The sequence below is a fragment of the Bubalus kerabau genome, chromosome 11, assembly GCF_029407905.1.
Source record: "Bubalus kerabau isolate K-KA32 ecotype Philippines breed swamp buffalo chromosome 11, PCC_UOA_SB_1v2, whole genome shotgun sequence".
Classification (NCBI taxonomy): Eukaryota; Metazoa; Chordata; class Mammalia; order Artiodactyla; family Bovidae; genus Bubalus; species Bubalus kerabau.
In genome coordinates this window covers 69,007,318-69,029,407 of record NC_073634.1, presented here as the reverse complement: position 1 = coordinate 69,029,407, position 22,090 = coordinate 69,007,318, and the positions used below count along the sequence as shown (strand labels likewise).

The window sequence follows — 22,090 nt, the reverse complement described above, 5'->3', positions numbered from 1 at the left end:
GCCCAGCAGGCTCCTCAGTCTACGGGATTCTCTGGGCAAGAATACTAGAGTGGGTTGCCATGCCCTCCTCCAGGGGATCTTCCTGACCCAGGGATCAAATGTGTGTCTCCTGTGTCTCCTGCATTGCAGGCAGTTCTTTACCCTCTGAGCCATTGGGTAAGCTCATATGTATTTATAGGTCATTCTTTTTGATATGCTTTTCCATTATGGTTTAGCACAGATATTGAATATAGTTCCCTGTGATATAAAGTGGGGCCTTGTTGTTTATCCATTCTCTATATACAATAGTTTACTAATTTCAGACTTCCAATCCTTCCTTCCCCTTGGCAACCACATGTCTGTTCTCTTTGTCTTGGAGTCTGTTTTTATTTCTTTCTGGCTTACTTCACTAAGATGAAATAAGGTCCATTGTTAGTTTCATTCATGTTGCTACAAATGGTCTTATTTCATTCCTTTTTATGGCTAATATTCCATTGTATATATGTACCACATCTTCATCCATTCATCTGTCAATGGACATTTAAGTTACTCCCATGCCTAGCTATTTTGAATAGTGTTTTTATAAACATAGGGGTGCATGGATCATTTTGAATTACAGTTTGTCCAGATATACATAGGGTCAATCTTTAGAAGTAAGGCCTGACCTCTAAAGAACTCTTGGTAAAATACCAATGTCCTTCCTTGGATGCGACACCAATGAGCTGGTGGACATGTAGAAAGGATCAGTTGGCAACTGTCAGTCTGGGATGTCAAGAGCAGCCTCCTGCAGTGAGAAGACATAGGACCAGTAAGTTTTGATGAGAGCAGGAAGATGGGAAAGGCCTAGGTATAGATCTTCGTTCTATGGGCTGCACAATGTCAAGGCCAGGTTGAAGGCCCAGCAAGAGGGCCCTGGCCACCTGGAATCCTCATGAAGAAATCTGCCCAAAGGAGGATGAGAATGGTCTGAGACATGTCTTCTCTCTCTCTCTCCCAGCTGCCTTGGATGGAGAATGTTGTTTCCCACCTATATCAATACCATTGCCCTTTCTTAAGGGACCCCATGCAAACTGCTTTCTTACACCTGTTCTGTAGTTAACAGAAATAGGGCCGTTAAGCCGAGGCCCCAGAATTGTCCTAAGAGATGATTATGATACTGGAAGGCTCAGCTCCTCCCCAGCTTCCCATCTGATATTCTGATCATCAGGTCCTGCCTTTGCTGGTGAATTTTCAGGACTAGACTAAGGAGGCAGAAACACAAGGCCTGGGTGGGAAGTTAAGGGATGTTTATAGCCATAGAACCAAAATATAGGAGGAAGCAGGTGGGCGAAATTTGCCTAGGTTGCCTCTGTGGATGTAAATCACCAGCTTTTGTTCGTTTAGGGGGAGAATCCAGCTTTCCTGAAACAGACCCATTTCCCCCTAGCTTTTTCAATGTGCCTTTTCATGGATTTTGCTTTCAAATCTGCATGAATTATTTTTCTTCTATTAAATATTAATGTGCCTTTCTAAGTAGAAAAAGGGGGCAGCGTAGGTCTGGTACACATCTTCCCTGCCACTATTTACTGCTGCTGCGGGACTGCAGCAAATGCCAACTCCCAACACATTAAATCAGGTCTGCGCTGAGCCCAGATGTTACAATGGAGATGCTCAGTGGATACAGGTTAAAATCAAACAGAAGCAGGAACCCGCTTCTATCTGGTGGGAGCTTGCCCTCCCACATTCTTGCCCCTCCCTCCCACCACCATGCCCTTTGGCAAATTTGCCATCAGCTGGGCAGAGGTCACTCTTTCTGGAGCAGTAATTGTGTGAGGGGGATTTATTTTTTTAAGCCTGTTATTTTTTCCCCAATGACTCTTTCTACTTGATTAGTTCAGGATCAATATGTCTGGTAGGCAGAATGTGACGGGGAGGGTGATTTATCAGTGTCAGGGGGAGGTCTGGGCTTTGTTCATGTGGCTTTCCTCTTCACCATGACTTCTGCCTCCGCACTCACACACACACACATACACACTCACACACAACCTCTGCTCTCTTCCTTATTTAAATTCTACTCACCCTTACATCCAGCATGATTTGGTCTCCTCCCTGAAGCCCGTCCTGTGATCCCTAAATCGTGACCTCCAATGAACCTGTTTCACACAATAATTGTTACCTAGTGGGGGTTCTATTCCCCAATAGGCTGTAAACCTATTATGTCTCAAAAACATAGCGTAATGGGAAGAGCACAGGGTTTGCAGTCAGAATCCTAGAATCCTGACTGTCTGTAGCAAATTGTTTAACCTCCAGGAGCCTGTTTTATCAACCTGCTCCTCATCAACACCTCCATCATCATCATCATTTCTGCCACTCAGATCAGTGCTTTTCAAACTTTAATGTGTGTGTGGATTACTTTGGCTCTGAAGTGAGCCTGAGAGTTCTAATAGGCTCCCAGGTGATATTGATGATACCTATCTTCTCATCACATTTTGAGAAGCAAAGGCCTTGTGAATCTTAAACCAGGTAATATATGTGAAAGTGTCTTATGAACTAAAAGGCCCCTTATTGCTAAACCTTAAATCATCCTGTCTCTTTTAAATTCCTATTTCACATCCACCAGTAGATCCTGTTGATAGGAAGGTATCCTGCATCCAATCATTTATGATCCTTCCTCCACTTCCAACTTCACCTAAGCCACCATCCTATCTCTTTCTGGAGATGATTCCAGTAGCTTCTTAATTGGTCTGCCTACCTCTATTCCTGTTCCTTCCCCGACCCCCACTTGAATTCCAGTGGTCCTTTTCCTACCCAGCAGCCAGAAGAAGATTCTTCTATAGTAAAAATCAGATCATAAAACTTTCCTGTCGCAAACTCTTCAGTGGCTTACAAGGGTCTAATCAATATGGCCCTGCTGTCTTTATTGACAACCCTCACCACCTTGCCTCTTGTACTTTTTCTGTGTGCAAGAACATTGGATAATTGTATCCAATCTATTTATCAACTTTCTCATCTACTAAAACAATCCAATTGCTGCCTACCTTCTTATCTGGCTTTATTATGTTTTTCATGACAGCAGAGACATCACTTTGCTGACAAAGGTCCATATAGTCAAAGCTATGGTTTTTCCAGTAGTCACATACAGATGTGAGAGTTGGACCATAAAGAAGACTGAATGCCAAAGATCTGATGTTTTCAAATTGTGGTGCTGGAGAAGACTCTTGAGAGTCCCTTGGACTGCAAGGAGATCAAACCAGTCAATCCTAAAGGAAATCAACCCTGAATATTCATTGGAAGGACTGATGTTGAAGCTGAAGCTCCAGTACTTTGGCCACTTGATGCGAAGAGCTAATTCACTGGAAAAGACTCTGATGCTGGGAAAGATTGAGGGCAGGAGGAGAAAGGGGACAACAGAGGATGAGATGGTTGGATGATATCATTGACTCAATGGGCATGAGTCTGAGCAAACTGTGGGAGATATTGAAGGATGGGGAAGCCTGGAGCACTGCAGTTCATGGAGCTGAAAAGAGTTGAACATGACTTAATGACTGAACAACAGCTACTTAATAACATTCTATAAAGTATTTATGTAGTATTTAAGATCATGGTTAAAATCTTGCATGCTAGACTTCAGCATTATGAGAACCAAGATCTTCCAGATGTCCAAGATGGGTTTTAGAAAAGGCAGGGAAACCAGAGATCAAATTGCCAGCATTTGCTGGATCATAGGGAAAGCAAGGGAATTCCAGAAAAAAATCTATCTCTGTTTCATCGATTACGCTAAAGCCTTTGACTATGTGGATCATAGCAAACTGTGGAAAGCTCTTAAAGAGAAGGGAATACCAGACCATCATACTTGTCTCCTGAGAAATCTGTGTGTGGGTCAAGAAGCAAGAGTTAAAACCCTGTATGGAACAACTGATTGGTTCAAGATTGAGAAAGGAGTATGACAGGGCTATCTGCTGTCACCTGTTTGTTTAACCTATACGCTGAGCAAATCTTGAGAAATGCCAGGCTGGATGAATTATAAGTTGGAATTAAGATAGGTAGGAGAAACATCGACAACTTCAGATATGTGGATATTACCACTCTACTGGCAGAGAGCAAAGAGGCACTAAAGAGCCTCTTGATGAGGGTAAAGGAGCAGAGTGAAAGAGCTGGCTTAAAACTAAATACTAAAAAACTGAGATCATGGCATCTGGCCCCATTACTTCAAGACAAATAGAAAGGGAAAAGGTGAAAGTAGTGACAGATTTCCTCTTCTTGGCCTCTAAAATCACTATGGATGGTGACTGCAGCCATCAAATCAAAGGAGGTTGCTTCTTGGCAGGAAAGCTACGACAAACCTAGACAGTTTGCTGAAAAGCAGAGACATTACTCTGTGGACAAAGGTCTGTATAGTCAAGGCTATGGTCTCCCCAGTGGTCACTTATGGTTGTGAAAGCCTGATGGTAAAGAAGGCAGAGAGCCAAATAAGCAATGCCTTTGAACTGTGGTGCTGGAGAAGACTTGGACAGCAAGATCAAACCAGTCAATCTTAAGGGAAATCAACCCTGAATACTCGTTGGAAGGACTGATGCTGAAACTGAAGCTCCAGTACTTTGGCCACTTGATGTGAAGAGCCAGCTCATTGGAAAAGACTGTACATCTGAGAAATATTGAGGGCAGAAGGAAAAGAGGGCATCAGAGGATGAGATGGTTGGATGGCAATGCCAATGCAATGGACATGAACTTGAGCAAACTTCGGGAGATAGTGAAGGACAGGGAGGCCTGGCGTGCTGCAGTCCATGGGGTTGCAGAGAGTCAGACATGACTAGGTGACCAAACAACAACAACACAACAACAAGTATTTATGTGCTCGTCTGTGATCTGTCTCACTAACTCAAAGTGAGCTCCTTGGGGGCAAAGGGTGGTCTGACTTGTCCTGCTCCATGTCTCTAGCATCTGGAGTTAAGCTTGGCATGTCCTAGGTCTCTAGATAGTTGCTGATTGAAAGAATAAATAAATTGTTCTCCTTCATTGAATTGCCATGCACCCCGTGTCTGACAGGGTAAGTGCTTCATCAGTGTTTTCTGAGGCAACCGTTGATTGGATTTTTATGTGTACAGTCCCTAGATGTAGGACACTTATTCTTTTTTGCTGTGGGCTAAGCCCACTACTACAGTGGTCAAGCCCACTGAATTTCATGATTGAAAGATGTAGACCTTTGAGCAAAAAAGTAGAGGCGGGTGTCTGAGTTCTGGGAAGCAATGATTGTGGAGGATGAGAGGAGTTGCAGTTATCTTGGCCCCTAAGGACTGTTCATCTTTACTTAATTGCTTTTTAGCCAAAATGCTGCGACACACATACATACACACACACACACACACACACACACACACACACACACACACACCACAATCAACCAACCAAACCAAATAACAACAACAACAAAAATCTAAGCCCTTCAGAGAAAAGGATCGATTGAGAATCTGGGTTTCTTGTGGAGTAAAAGCGTTGTCTCAGTGGTGGCACACAAGGGAGGGGTCTCAAGTTGGATAATGGAGTCTCTTTTTACTTCAGCTCATCTAAAATAGCACATTAATAAAGTGAACCAAATGTGGTGCTACAGCTGGTTTTATTGGTCATTAACATTTACAGAGCCACGTGAAGTCATGCTTTCCAATTGTGAGATTAAAAGATTTAGCTAGTCTAATTATCGGCCTCTGGATGGGGACCGCGTCAGAGTGCAGCCAGTGGGCGGAGTTGCCTTTGCCTTCCGTGATGCCTTCGCCGTCACGGTGCAGGTGAATTGAAAACAGATGCATTTATTGACCCTTGGCTGGATTTCACCCTAAAGCAGGGCAGGCGCTGGCAGCTGTCCTCGAGTTTACTATGGCTGATGTGTTGGCTACACTTTAAGGCTGTATTTTGGGTTTGGGAGACTTCCTTGTACATCCAAACAAATGGCATCCATCCTTAAAGCCAGACTTTTACTTAGGTTTTGATTGTTTTTCTGTTTTCTGGTCATTGAGGCCAACCACTAATTGTGCTAATTAAGTGTGATGAAAATCTCTACTTAAATGAGATTGGTGGGAATGAACCAACTCATCAGAAATCATGCTGACTGGACTGAATGTCCTGATTTTAGTTTCAAGGAATAGGGCGGCTGGAGGCAAAGGCAGAGGGAAAAGGTGTGAGAGGAGAAGTGAGGGGGCCAAAGAAGAAAACCAGGCAGCATTTGGTCAAGATCCCCCTGCTTGAGACACAGTTCTTCCTGAGGCCAGGGAAATAGTTTCTGGGTATTGCAACTTCTTTTGTTCCACATTGACTAGTTCCATCTCGAGAATACTTTCGGACTAAAAGGAAGGCTTAGTCTGCTCTGTGATTACCTAATTTTGCTGGATGAGTCTGACCAATCTGAATGAGACTTTCCTTTTAATTAGGACTCAAGGAGCAGGGCAGACCAAGGGGAGGAGTTGAGGCTTGAGTGACCCCTGGTTTGGCAAATGAAAGACTGGTCAAGTCTTTGGTTCTCTCTGGGCCTGAACTTTCTAAGGTGCCAAATGAGGAGTTGGTCCATCAAATTGAGCTATGTTTTCTACTTTAACAGAAATGGTGGGTAGCTATGGATGGGTCTGAGTATACACATGGCTGCAGTCATTTCTATGTGCAGTAAGAAACCTGGGAGCATTACTGATGGTAGGTGAAAGCGAGGAGAGACTGAAGACAGGAAGAATATTTAAGGAACTCTTGCAAAATTCCGAACTGTGATCTCAATTATTATTGGTTCTGCTTTTTTCCACCAGACGCCTTGGGCTCCAGAACAATGTCTTTCTGACCACTGATCCTTGCTTTTAATTCCTATTGATCATGAGTTGGATTGTGACCTTCTCCACCCCCCTCCCAAAAAAGATACGTTGCAGCCCTAACCCCTGAACCTCAGAATGTGACATTTTTGGGGGATGGAATCTTTACTGACGTAATCAAATTTAAAATGAAGTCATCAAAAGGGTGAGCCATAATCCATTCTGACTGATATCCTTATAAAAGGAGGAAAATGTGGACACAGGAATAACACATGCCTAGGAAGACGCCATGTGAAGATGAAGGCAGAGATCAGAATGGTGCTTTTACAAACTGAGGAACTCCAAAGATAGCCAGCAAGCTACCAGAAGCCAGGAAAGAAGCATGCACCAGTTTCTCTCCCACAGCTCTCAGAAGGAACCAACCTTAGTCTCAGACTTCACCTTGCTCTTCAGCCTTCAGAACTGTGAGACAACGTTTGTGGTGCTTTGGTACAGCAGCTCTAGCAAGCTAACACAGTATCTTTCTGCTCTCTTGGTTTCAGACCCTTGGCTTGCTATATCTACTAGCATTCACTGATTTGTAAATTTCAACTTGATTTCTTCTCAATCTCCCTAAAGAAATGTGTCTTTGTGTTGTAAAACTTAGACTCTGCTTCCTACCTGGCTCATCGCTCTCCACTCTGCTATGTGTGGTGTGGGGTGGTAAAGGTGATATAAATGGGCAGCTTTACTAGCTACTGGGCTATCCTTTTTATCCTCTATGTTGCCTCCTATGGGCTCTTGTGCTCTAAATCCCCCACAAAGTTCTCACTAACATTCAAAGCTGAATCAGAAGGAAAGGCCAGTGATCTTTCAGACTTATTTGCATATAATTCCAGCACTCTTGGTCCTGTTTCAAAATTACCCCCAAATGCATTTATTCCAATGTGTTCCTTCAAAGTTAGGGATCCAGATAAAATCTGGAGAAATATGATTGAAATAACACAACTCTGAGTGATATTAAATTCTTGTATATAGGCTCTACATACAAAAATATAAGAGCTCCAAGGGACTATATATGATCTATTCAAAAGCCTAGTTTCCTGGTGGTCATATTCCCTTGTGGTTTTCTAGTATATACTTTCTCATTAAACTACTTATTTAATATGGGCATTAGAATTTTATCTCGAATATAAGATACATTGCTTTGATCATTTCTGACCAATCTTGTTTTACTAAGTGAAGTCAAAAGAGGTGTACTTTGCCATCAATCAACAGACATGCCTTGACCTTGTACTGGGTTGCACAAGCTCTCTGCTGGAAAGGTAAACATGGTCTCCATTTGAGTGAGCCTTCCTTGTGATTGAGGAGATAAGGCAACCAGAAGACAAGCATTTAGAGAACAATTGAATGCTAAATGGTGTTGGACTGGCTTTAGTGCAGAAGTTTGATTTCATGGAGTGGTTGACAAGGGTTCCTGGAAAACTTGGAATTTTATTTCAGCAACAAAATATTGCTTCCCCCACCTCAAAATTTTCCCCTTCTATCTACCTGTATCATTGGTTGTTTGATTACAAATCAGACTCCCAGAGAGAAAACACGAAATGGACCAAGATAGAAGTTGGTGAGAGACTGTCATTCTTGATCCTCCAAAGGAAACTTTATTGAAAATTTGAGTAGATAACACAGCAATCATAAAAGTAAGTCCCTTAGAAGTCTAGGCTGTCTCTTTGAATTCTATTTCCTATGCTCTAATTACCAAAATACCAACAATCTTCGAAGGTATACATGAAATTTAAATGAGAGCATGGGGAGCTCCTTTTCCATGTTCCCAGTGGAAGAGATAGAAGATGTGTTCCCAGCTTCCCATCTGCACAGATGTGTTTCCAATAAAGCACAGTGAGACCTCCCATCTCCCCTGTCCCCTTCATGTTAGCCACGAGGCTGTTCGGATGATGTGTGAGCTCACACTCAGGTGAATAAAGCCATCTTGTACTTCTCCTTTCTTCACATGGTAAGGACTTTATTTATTTATTTTTCCACAAAAGTGCAGATTTAATTTGAAGTTGGGAAAAAGAAGAAGGAAAAGCAACTTTCCAAAATATGAGACAACAGTTCTCTTTAATAGGAACCACATTTCCCCTCTAAATTATGGTACCTGAGGGTCCCTGTGCAAGGTTTGGGAGGTGATGAACGTAAGCTTTGGAAGGGTTTGGGGAGTTGTGTTGATATTTTGGCCCATCTGGGTTCAGGTCTCTTGGGTTTCTTGGGATTCATGGAATATATCTGGCCACAGTGAAATGTGAGAAACCCTTTAGAAAAGTGCAGTGGAAATAAATAGCAATGAATATTTATGTGCCTAGACCAAAGGTCAGAACTCTTTTTAGTTCTCAGGGCCATTAGTGGGGTTAAATAAGGTCTATGGGGATTGTAGGTTCCAAGGACGAGGATGAAGTATAGGTCATGAGTAGATGAGTTGAGGGGAAGGGAAGAGGTAAATGCTTAAGAAAGAAAAGAGCATATGGGAATAAGTGTCCCTGAGGGATTAAACTAGTAGTAAACTAAGAGCAATAACTTCTGCCTCTACCTTAGGTTAAATCATTATCCTTGGCTTAAAGCAAGATTCCTATAATTTTCCATGTGATTTTAAAAGGTTCTGGACTTCCCTACAGCTTTATTCTCATGGGGTAAAGAGTTGGTTATATAAATTATTGGGATGGGATGGGAGGGTGTTACAGTTGATAGAGCCTGGGGAACTCTCCTTCCATGTGAGAACTTCCTTGAGTCAAGGGGTCATGGGTTGTACTATGGTAACTGGCACAGAGACTAATCAATTAAACCCCGAAGGTTGTCCTGTCCCCCATCCCCTTTGCTGCCTCCTTCTTTCTGTTCTGGGATCACATTTGCTGGGTGCTGTTGGTCATCCTGACACTGGAGTAGAAAAGTTTCTGCCTTTCCAATAACACATGATCACCCAAAATCTTATTGGATATATTGGCTGGAAAGTTCTTTCTGGTTTTTCTGTAACATCTTATGGTATATTGTTCCAAACTAATGTTTGAGACATGTTGGACAAGTAATTTTCCTTCATAGAGAAAGCAGAAAGATTTAGAATGAGATTATTTGAATAGTATTGAAAAAAAAATACCAAAGAGAATGTCCTTCAATACAGATTTTATTATAGCGCAAGGATGTCTTTTTACAGGCAAATATAGGGAGATGGCGGAAAAGCAATGGCACCCCACTCCAGTACTCTTGCCTGGAAAATCCCATGGACGGAGGAGCCTGGTGGGCTGCAGTCCATGGGGTCGCGAAGAGTCGGACATGACTGAGCAACTTTATTTTCACTTTTCACTTTCATGCATTGGAGAAGGAAATGGCAACCCACTCCAGTGTTCTTGCCTGGAGAATCCCAGGGACGGGGGAGCCTGGTGGGATGCCATCTATGGGGTCGCACAGAGTCGGACACGACTGAAGCAACTTAGCAGCAGCATAGGGAGATGGTGTTTTTTATTCTTGTGTGTTTGTGTCAGGTTTTTTTTTTTCCCAATCTCCAGGACCACTTCTTTCAACTATCCATCTATCCTTCCATCCATCCATCCATCCATCCACCCATTTTCCAGCAAACACTTATAGGAAGTCTTCTATGTGCCCGGAACAGAACTAAGTACTGTGAATAGAGAGATGAATGAGAAACGACTCCCACCCTTGGGGAGCTCACAGTCCAGTGGGAGAGAGAGATGTAAACATTAATTACAACGATGTGATGAATGCTCTAATAAAGTTCGGAGCAGGGTGCTCAGCTATCCCACAGAGCTGGAGGGCAGTGATCATCTATTTCACCTTAGCTGTCTAAAGGTCTTTGATTCCTCCAAGAGTAACCTATGAGCCCCAAACCTCAGGAAAGCTGAGGTGCAGCTTTAAAGGAAACCCTGCAGGTTGCAGCTACTATTTATTCAAAGACAGTGAAGAGGCAGATGATGGTGAGATTTATTCCCAGGGCTCATGGATTTCTGAATTTATGTTCTCTTGACTCTCTTTTCTCCCTAGAGCATAAATATGCTCTAGTATAGGAATGCTCCATTCCTGCCCCAGCCAGTCTCCAACCTGCTGTTTGACAATTTTTTATTCTTATCCAAAGAATTTTACTAAAAACTGAAAGGAGATAGGTGTTGAATCCCATACTCCATTCAAGGTCAATCAAACAACAGCTGCTGAGAGCTTCGACCATGTTGAGCACATACTCTGCACTTTCTCTAGATCTTTTTTGTCATTATTTATCCAGACACTGGGCTTCTCTGGTGGCTCAGATGGTAAAGAATCTGCCTGCAATGCGGGACACTCGGGTTCAACCCCTGGGTTGGGAATATCCCATGAAGTAAATGGCAACCCACTCCAGTGTTGTTGCTTGGACAGTGGACAGAGGAGCCTGGTGGGCTACAGTCCATGGGGTTGCAAAGAGTCAGACATGACTGAGCGACTAAACACATTTTGACACCAGGCTGCAGTCAGGAAAAAAGACAGTGACAGTGGGAACACATAAGTCCCTGGAAGAATGCTTTCAGGAAGAAAACAGATGTAGTCAAATGATCCCAGTGTTTTTTGTTTGTTGGTTTTGTTTTGCCATCAGGAATAAGAATACAAAAAAGGAAGTGTGCATTTGGGAAATCTTTTGTTGTTATTGAGGTTTGAATATTTCCAGTTTCAGTGACTTTGTGTCATAGTGGGAAACATGTTCTTATTTATCCCAGTGAGAAGCATTATTAATAGTGTTTGCTATTGAGGAGAAGATCTCCAATGAAAGAAGGGACTGTTCTAGATTTTCGTTTCACCTTGATGCATGGCCTTAGAAAATATCTAAAAAACTCAGTGTAGAAAGAACATTTTCTCTAGTAGTTTAATGTTCTCCTAAAATGTAAGTTTGGGTTAGTGTGAGTTGTTGAAAATTTAGCTGCCTGGCAGATATTTCTGTGAATTATGTGGTTGAAGTATATTACTGAGCCTTTCAGTGACCTTGAAAATATGATTTTTAACAGTTAAGGCAGGAAAAAAAGATCAAGATCAGCTAAAAAGAGAGGAAGACATAACTGATATTTTTAAAGTCATAGAACCTAAATTTAAGGGCAAAACAGAATGAAAAAAGAAAACATGTTGATTACTTTATCAGTTCAGTTCCATCGCTCAGTCGTGTCCGACTCTTTGCGACACCATGATTACTTTATAAACTGTCATATTTGGGGCATTAAAGGTCTAGCTTTGGGGAAGGAAGGCAGGGTTGGAATTTTCTTAGCACTGGAGGGAAGATGTATGTGGAAATGTAAATTACATTTCTACACATCTGGGTGGCTGAAATAGATTGAACTCAGTGACACTTAACAATCTTGTCCCCTTCTGCTTCTTATAAGTCCTAGACCCGAGGCTATGGCAGGTTGGACCAGCCTTTTCAGGGCCTGATTCATGGAAGGGCAAAAAGGGAAAGTGAAAGTCACTCAGTCCAGTCCAACTCTTGGAATCAGCAAATTACACAGTCAATACTGCCTGCCTAAGGCTTTGAAACTTCCTAAAGAAAGGCACTGGAGGAGGCATGGCAACCCACTCCAATATTCTTGCCTGGAGAATCTCATGGACAGAGGAGCCTGGTGGGCTACAGTCCATAGGGTCACACAGAGTCTGTCACAACTAAAGCAACTTAGCATATATGCACACAAAGGAAGAGATTAGGACACAGAAATGCAAAGAGGAAAGATCAGGTGAGGACAGAAGGAGAAGGCAACTGTCTGCAAGCCAAAGAGAGAGGCCTCACCAGAAACCAACCCTGCCCACACCTTGACCTGGGATTTCCAGCCTCCAGAACTGTGAGAAAATAAATTTCTTAGGTTTAAGTCACTCAGTCTGTGGTATTTTGTTATGGCAGCCCTAGGAAGCCAATATAATGCCTTGTGGAAATTATCATAACCTTTACCAACTAGTTTGGAAATCAGATTTTATCATAGGAAGTGAAAGTGAAAGTGAAGTTTGCTCAGTCGTGTCCAACTCTTTACAACCCCATGGACTGTACAGTTTATGGAATTCTCCAGGCCAGAATACTGGAGTGGGTAGCCTTTCCCATCTCCAGAGGATCTTCCCAACCCAGGCATCGAACCTAGGTCTCCCACATTGCAGGCAGATTCTTTACCAGCTGAGCCACCAGGGAAACCCAAGAATACCAAAGTGGGTAGCCTTTCCCTTTTCCAGCGGATCTTCCTGATTCAGGAGTCAAACCGGGGTCTCCTACATTGCAGGCGGATTCTTTATCAACTGAGCTACGGGGGAAGCCCTTCTCATAGGAAACCATGGATTAAAAAGCGTCTGCCCTGAGTTATCACATCACACCCTACTCATCTCATATCCAGCAATTTATCAATGAGGAGAGCGCCCAATTCTAAGCCATAAATTTTGGGTTTATAACTTCCTTATTTTTAGGGAATGTAAAAAAGCCTTAACATTTCTGGGCACACACCCATCTAAATGGGTTTCTAACATTGAGCCACCGGGATTTAGATCTCATGTCTGGAACATGGCCTTGAATGGGAGATGTGAGAGGCATAGATTGTCTGGTTGAAAGAGCACTAGAATGGGAGTTGGAGACTGAGACCTTAAGTCTTGATCCTGGTACAATGACTCAGGGAACTAAATTTACCTGTTTGGACTTAGGATACTTACGTGAATCTCAGGAGTGGTTTTCAGATCGGGCCTCCATGGAAGGGTTTTAGTAGTTCTACAACTTTTCATTTGAACTTCCCTTGTAGAATACATTTTAACAATTTTAAAACACTGTAATAAAATAGCATACATTCAGATGTGTTTTATTTCACATTAAGATGTGCTGCTCAGTTTACTTATTTGGAATGAACATCAGAATAAAAGCTTGCCTATGGGTGTACATATTTTGTGAGGGCTATCGATATTCTGCACTGATCTGACTGTTGTCTTTCTTAAATTCTGACGTGACTGCTGCATAAAATTGCACAAGTGCATTCTTGACCACAGTACATTTGCACCTGCTCAGTTTAGTGCCAGCTCAAGCTTATCTGCACTGGCTCTTCTCTTGGCTTAAGCTTTGTCTATCTACCACTAACTCTCTCATATCATGAAAACATCACATTAGAGCTAGAATGAATTCTTCCTTTCTGACTTTAGAGGTAGAAATGCAAGAATTTATTAGGTGTTAAAAGGTTTGTCTAGTCAAGGCTATGGTTTTTCCTGTGGTCATGTATGGATGGGAGAGTTGGACTGTGAAGAAGGCTGAGCGCCGAAGAATTGATGCTTTTGAACTGTGGTGTTGGAGAAGACTCTTGAGAGTCCCTTGGACTGCAAGGAGATCCAACCAGTCCATTCTGAAGGAGATCAGCCCTGGGATTTCTTTGGAAGGAAGGATGCTGAAGCTGAAACTCCAGTACTTTGGCCACCTCATGCGAAGAGTTGACTCATTGGAAAAGACTCTGATGCTGGGAGGGATTGGGGGCAGGAGGAGAAGGGGATGACAGAGGATGAGATGGCTGGATGGCATCACTGACTCGATGGACATGAGTCTGGGTGAACTCCGGGAGTTGGTGATGGACAGGGAGGCCTGGCGTGCTGCGATTCATGAGGTCGCAAAGAGTCGGACACAACTGAGCGACTGATCTGATCTCTGATAATGTATATACAATATGTATGGCATAGTTGAACTCATGAAATAAATATATCTTAGTGAATTTCTGCTTTTATTTGTCTTAAACCTTTAGGGTTCCATATAAGATTTAATTTTTATCAAAGGCAATTTTGCTGCAAGGAAAACCACCAGATCAGATTACCTCCAAGATTCCCTGCAGTTCTAACACCCTGTAATCTTCCAAGGTGGATAGGGTATAGGAATGGGGTGAACAAGGTTCAGGGAGGGGTGAGTCAGGGTAGGGAAAGGTGGTTGGTCACCCTACTCAGCTTGAGAGCTTCATTCCACGTTATACACCTTCTTGGGCATTGCATCTGGTTGGGATTTCAAAATGTACAAATGGACAATCCTGGGAAAACCACATGGAATATAAGATGTTATCAAAGAATGCTACAAAGATTTAAAAAAATATCCTTTTTACAGGGCATAATTATTTTGAAACTTACTAAAATTTCATGAAAATGTATTGCATTTCAATAGTTACCTCCTGTCTGAAACAGGAGGCAATCTCTAATAGGATGTGATAGAGGACTGAGGCCTGGGGCTTTGGCTACGGATGAGTGGGTATGCTCAGCAAGGGGCAGTGGTACAGCTCTCCTGCAGTCTGCATGGCGGCTATGTATAGTTAGAAACAGGGGCCCTGGTTTGTTTCAGCTGCTACCATCAGGAGTCTCCCTTACCTAGCTGAACATATTCAGAGGTGCTCCCCAAGTGTGGAGAACTGTGGCCTGGCTGTGACTACTGGCTCTGGAAGTGGACAGACAGGCCTTGCAGAACATGCAGAGATAGAACAGAGAGGAACTGTGGTTTCACATTTGTCTGCACCTGCGTTTTCCAATGTCTCCTCCCCTTAAGGTGAGAAGTAGGAGTTAGATTTTGAATGCTAGAGGGTCGTAGCTCCCAAAGGTGACCTTGGGACTACATTTATCCACTGGGATGACTGATCTCAGGACTGAATTTCTTTTTGGCTGGAGGACTAGTTGGGTTGAAGTGATGCTTTCCTGATTCTGACCTTGGTTATTGTATTAGCTAGGACTTACATAAGACAGTTTATTTTTCTTTTATGTAAAGATCTGGAAGCAGGATGTCCAGGGCTGTCAAGGAGCTCTGTTCTACGAGGTTGTCCAAAGACCTAACTCCTTCTATTTTATTCTCTTCTATCTTTAGAATGCTGTCTATATATAAATGATCCTAAATGGCTCTCTAAGTCCATGATCCAGGTAAGCACCCGTAGGAAAGAGGGTGCTCATCATTTAAGAACACAGCCTGGACGTTAAATATGTCACTTCCACTCACATTCTCTTGCCCAGAATTTGGTTACTTGGCCATGTATAGCTGTAAGAGAGGCTGGATATACAGTCTCTCTTCTATGTCACATACCTAGGTAAAAATAATGGGTTCTATTATTTTGGGAAACTGATTCTGACAGAGTGTTTAATGATGTATGAATCACTATACTACTAGTCAGGGCTCTTGTGAACACATTTCCATAATGGTAGTAAAAGGCTGAGTGTGGGCAGCATAGTGTCCAGAGCGGAAGGCCTGGCACCCCTGGTCTGTTGGTTGGCACTTTGATACTGTCTGTATTAGCATGTTTTTCTGAGAGATGGGGAATTCCAATTTCCACTGATCTCTGCAACTTGAAATTACCAGGTTGAGAAGGGCTGATCTAGAGTTCAAAGTACCTCAATGGATAATGTGTAGACCAGAGAACTTCAAAGCCAAGATCCTCAGGATTCCTTAGAGTTCTGGAAGCTGGTGAGAAAAAAGAAAACAAAGATTCTTTAACATAAACTCCATGCCCCACTTGGCAGTCCTACCATAGTGCCTTACTCTGTGTATTCATATTTCTTTGTTTATCTATATAAGATTTGGGGCTAAAAAATTGTTGTTTTTTTACACTTCTGCTAGACCATCAGAATAAAAATGCTCATAATTCAGAAAGAAGAGATTAAATAACATGTTGAATACTAAGACTATACTGGGTGATTTCCCTGTATGATAAGTGATGGCCCTGGTCATAATTTTGCAAGGAAACAATTGAGTTTGAAAATAAGAGAAAAATGCCAGAGCTGAAAATTTTAAACTATCAGTGGGATCCTATAGTTTAGAAGAAGCAGTTACATAATGCTTTAAAATTCACAGAAACATTGCAACATCTATTTACTTTCTTGATCCTTCTTCATTTATAGGTAAATAATTAGAAGCACAGAAAGGCAAAGTGAACGTGCCAAAGTGGCACAGTTAAGAAGTGTTAGAAACAGGTACCATATATAAAATAGATAACCAATGAGGACCTACTGTACAACACAGGGAACTATACTCAATATTTTGTAATAACCTATAAGGGAAAAGAATCTGAAAAGGAATATATAACTATATGTATATATAGGTATATATACTATATATACACACACACACACACACTCACACATATATTATATATATATATATATACAACTGAGTCACTGTGCTATACACTTGAAACTAACATGATATTGTAAAACAACTATATTCCAATAAAAATACATATAAAATAAAAAATAGAAAAAAAGAAGTGCTATAAACAGGATCAAACATAGGACTTTGTAATCTTCACTTGGAGAAGGAAATGGCAACCCACTCCAGTATCCTTGCCTGGAGAATTCCACAGACAGAGGAGCCTGGCAGGTCACAGTCCATGGGGTTGCAAAGTGTTGGACACAACTGAGCGACTAACCACACACAATCTTCACTATGCACACCCATTTCCCTATATTTGTTTACAACCATCACTAAGGTGGATCTTCCCTGGTGGAGCAGCTGTACTGCCAATGCGGGAGATGCAAGAGACATGGTTTCGATGCCTGGGTTGGGAAGATCCCCTGGAGTAGGAAATGGCAACCCACTCCAATATTCTTGATTGGAAGATTCATGGACAGAGGAGCCTGGCGGACTATAGTCTATGATTTCGCAGAGTTGGACATGACTGAGTATGCACATACACACAATCGTTAGCATATAAAGACCCATCTCTAAGCTACTGAGACCTGAGCCATTTCACCTTGGAAGCCTGGTCCCTGCAGGAGGGACAAGCAAATAGTCTCACCAACTCACCTCTGTGCTTGAGTCCTCCCTCCTTTCTTTCTAAGCTCCCATCCAAAGTCTATCATATATCAGATACTATCTCAGGTACTAGATATATAGTAGTAACCATGACCTACAAGATCTTCATGGAACTTATTTATAGATTGACAAGGGATTAATTTCTAAAATATACAAATAGCTCGTACAACTCAATATCAAAATAAGAAACAACCCAATCAGAAAATGGGCAAAGGCCTAAATAGACATTTTTCCAAAGAAGACATACAGATGGTCAATAGGCACATGAAAAGATGCTCAACATCCTAATTACTAGAGTAAAACAAATCAGAACTACAATGAGGTATCACCTCATACCAGAGTAGCCATCGTCAAAAAGTCTACAAATAATAAATTCTGGAGAAGATGTGGAGAAAAAGGAACCCTCATACACTGTTGATGGGAATGTGAATTGGTACAACCACTCTGGAGAATAATATAGAGGTTTCTTAAAAAGCTAAAAATAGAGGTGTCATATGATCCAGCAACCCTACTCCTGTGCATATATCTGGAAAAGATGAAAACTCTAGTTTGAAAAGATGCATGCACCCTAGTGTTCATAGCAGTACTATTTACAAGAACCAAGACATGGAAGCAACCTAAATGTCAAGACGTATGAATGGTTAAAGAAGGTGTGGTATATATACACAATGGAATAGTACTTAGCCATAAAAAAGAATGAAATGGTGCCATTTGCAGCAACATGGATGAACTCAGAGATTATCATACTAAGTGAAGTAAGTCAGACAAAGTCAAATATCATATGATGTCACTTCCACGTGGAATCTATAAAAATGATACAGATGAACTTATTTAGAAAGCAGACAAAATAAACTCACAGACATAGAAAACAAACTTATCAAAGGGGAATAGGTAGGGGAGGGATAAACTAGAAGTTTGGGACAAAGAGATATGCATTTATATACATATACATATAATAGATAAATAACAAGGACTTACTGTATAGTACAGGGAACTGTATTAAATATCTTATAATAACATAAAATAGAAAATAATCTGAAAAATATTATTTATATCTGTATCTGAACCACTTTGCTATTTACCTGAAACCAACACAACATTGTAAAATAACAAAATACTTCAATTTAAAAAAAGACACTAAAAATAGATTCTAGTTAAGAACTATGAAAAATGAAAACATAATTAAATATACCTACTATTCACATAGTGATAATGGCTATGATGAAAAGTTAATCAGGCTAACTAAGAGAAGGGCAGAGGAGGAAGCAGAGAGTCTATTTTTGTGGGGTGGTTGGAGAGGATGAGTTACCTGTGAGTACAGACCTGAATGAAGGAAAGGAGTGAATCATGCAAATATCTAGAGAAAGAGCTCCCAGAGATGCTGCTGCTGCTAAGTCACTTCAGTCTTGTCTGACTCTGTGCGACCCCATAGGCGGCAACCCGCCAGGCTCCCCTGTCCCTGGAATTCTCCGGGCAAGAACACTGGAGTGGGTTGCCATTTCCTTCTCCAGTGCATGAACGTGAAAAGTGAAAGTGAAGTCGCTCAGTTGTGTCCAACTCTTAGCGACCCCATGGACTGCACCCCACAAGACTCCTCCATCCATGGGATTTTCCAGGCAAGAGTACTGGAGTGGGGTGCCATTGCCTTCTCCTCCCAGAGATGATAGGAGAGTAAAAACATAATTGGTATGCTCAGCACAGTCATGGAATTACAAGGTGGTCAGTGGGGGTGTAAGCAAAGCTTTTTTTCAAGGATTACTTTGTTTTGTTTTATGATGTAGGAGAGAGAGAAGGTAGCTAATTTTCAGAAGCAAAAATTTTGAGTAGTTGAGAAGATGGATTCTGTAAGTAGGGAGGTTGGCTTTGGCCAGGAAGGGGGACAGGTCATCTCAGGGACAGAAGGGAAGGTAGAGAAGATCTAAACAGATATGGAAGATAGATTTAGTGGGAAGATGAATCATTTTTTTTTTTTTTCTGGTTCAGTTCAGTTCAGTTCAGTCACTCAGTCATGTCCGACTCTTTACGATCCCATGAATCACAGCACACCAGGCCACCCTGTCCATCACAAACTCCCGGAGTTCATTCAACCTCATGTCCATTGAGTTGGTGATGCCATCCACCCATCTCATCCTCTGTTGTCCCCTTCTCCTCCTGCCCCCAATCCCTCCCAGCATCAGGGTCTTTTCCAATGAGTCAACTCTTCATATGAAGTGGCCAAAGTATTGGAGTTTCAGCTCTAGCATCAGGCCTTCCAATGAACACTCAGGACTGATTTCCTTTAGAATGGACTGGTTGGCTCTCCTTGCAGTGCAAGGGACTCTCAAGAGTCTTCTCCAACACCACAGTTCAAAAGCATCAATTCTTCCGTGCCCAGCTTTCTTCACAGTCCAACTCTCACATCCATACATGACCACTGGAAAAACCATAGCCTTGACTAGATGGACCTTTGTTGGCAAAGTAATGTCTTTGCTTTTGAATATGCTATCTAGGTAGGTCATAACTTTCCTTCCAAGGAGTAAGCGTCTTAATTTCATGGCTGCAGTCACCATCTGCAGTGATTTTGGAGCCCCCAAAAAGAAAGTCTAACACTGTTTCCACTGTTTCCCCATCTATTTCCCATGAAGTGATGGGACCAGATGCCATGATCTTCATTTTCTGAATGTTGAGCTGTAAGCCAACTTTTTCACTCACCTCTTTCACTTTCATCAAGAGGCTTTTGAGTTCCTCTTCACTTTCTGCCATAAGGGTGGTGTCATCTGCATATCTGAGGTTATTGATATTTCTCCTGGCAATCTTGATTCCAGCTTGTGTTTCTTCCAGCCCAGCGTTTCTCATGATGTACTCTGCATAGAAGTTAAATAAGCAGGGTGACAATGTACAGCCTTGATGTACTCCTTTTCCTATTTGGAACCAGTCTGTTGTTCCATGTCCAGTTCTAACTGTTGCTTCCTGACCTGCATATAGGTTTCTCAAGAGGCAGATAAGGTGGTCTGGTATTCCCGTCTCTTTCAGAATTTTCCACAGTTTATTGTGATCCACACAGTCAAAGCTTTGGCATAGTCAATAAAGCAGAAATAGATGTTTTTCTGAAACTCTTTTGCTTTTTTGATGATCCAGCAGATGTTGGCAGTTTGATGTCTGGTTCCTCTGCCTTTTCTAAAACCAGCTTGAACATCTGGAAATTCACGGTTCACATATTGCTGAAGCCTGGCTTGGAGAATTTTGAGCATTACTTTACTAGTGTGTGAGATGAGTGCAATTGTGAAGTACTTTGAGCATTCTTGGGCATTGCCTTTTTTTGGGATTGGAACGAAAACTGACCTTTTCCAGTCCTGTGGCCACTGCTGAGTTTTCCAATATGCTAGCATATTGGCATATTGAATGCAGCACTTTCACAGCATCATCTTTCAGGATTTCAAATAGCTCAACTGGAATTTCATTACCTCCACTAGCTTTGTTCGTAGTGATGCTTTCTAAGGCCCAATTGACTTCACTTTCCAGGATGTCTGAGTCTAGGTGAGTGATCACACCATCGTGATTATCTGGGTCGTGAAGATCTTTTTTGTGCAGTGCTTCTGTGTATTGTTGCCACCTCTTCTTAATATCTTCTGCTTCTCTTAGGTCCATACCATTTCTGTCCTTTATTGAGCCCATCTTTGCATGAAATGTTCCCTTGGTATCTCTAATTTTCTTGAAGAGATCTCTAGTCTTTCCCATTCTGTTGTTTTCCTCTATTTCTTTGCACTGATTGCTGAGGAAGGCTTTCTTATCTCTCCTTGCTATTCTTTGGAACTCTGCATTCAGATGCTTATATCTTATTAGTAAATGTCAGGTGAAGATAGTGAGATGGGACTAATAAGGGGAGGAGACTCTTAGTCCTCCATGGTGGTGAGAACTCAAATTTACAGATAACGCAGAAGGGCTTCTGGGCAGTGTTGTGGGCTCACTTGACATCTGCCATCTTAGTCTTATATGAGACTGATCAACCAGCCTAGCTGTGTAATTTTCCAGTTATGCTTGGATGGCAGGGAGTTGCAAGCAGAAAGGGAATTTAACATGTGCTGGGCACTCTCCATTTGGCTGTTTGGACCCGTTCTTCATCCTCCCAGCTCAGTGCTCTGGGAGAGTGCCACTTATGGATTCCTTGGCCTCTGGATGGGGTTAGGCCAATGACATGTCCAGAGGAGATTATACCCCCAGCGTTACTGATCACCTTGTAATTCCATGACTGTGCTGAACATACTAATTATGTCTTTACTTTCCCATCATCTCGGAGGCTTGAGGGCAGCGAGATGCTTGTATCATTTCTCCGCTTCCTCCCCAGTTGCCCCTGGTAGGCATGGCTATATCCCTCTATGAAAGTTTCCCTCAGCTCCTATAGGGCAGCCCTCTCATAGCTCTGGCTTTTTTAGGCCCCAGAATTCACTCACTTTTCTTATTCTTTCAAATGTAAGGCTGGTATCTGCTTTACACTGATATTAACTTTGGCTTCTTTCCTTCCTCCTCATTGTTTTCCTTTTATCTGCCTATATGTTTAGAAACAGTCTCTTTACAAAACTCTTCTCCATAT

The 22,090-nt window shown here is 42.0% G+C and overlaps 1 long non-coding RNA gene across 1 annotated transcript in view; it reads left to right on the top strand.

Annotated features, from left to right (window-relative positions):
- LOC129623266 (uncharacterized) overlaps window positions 1-22,090 on the top strand; it is a 114,845-nt gene that overhangs the window by 46,164 nt on the left and 46,591 nt on the right. The window lies entirely within an intron of this gene.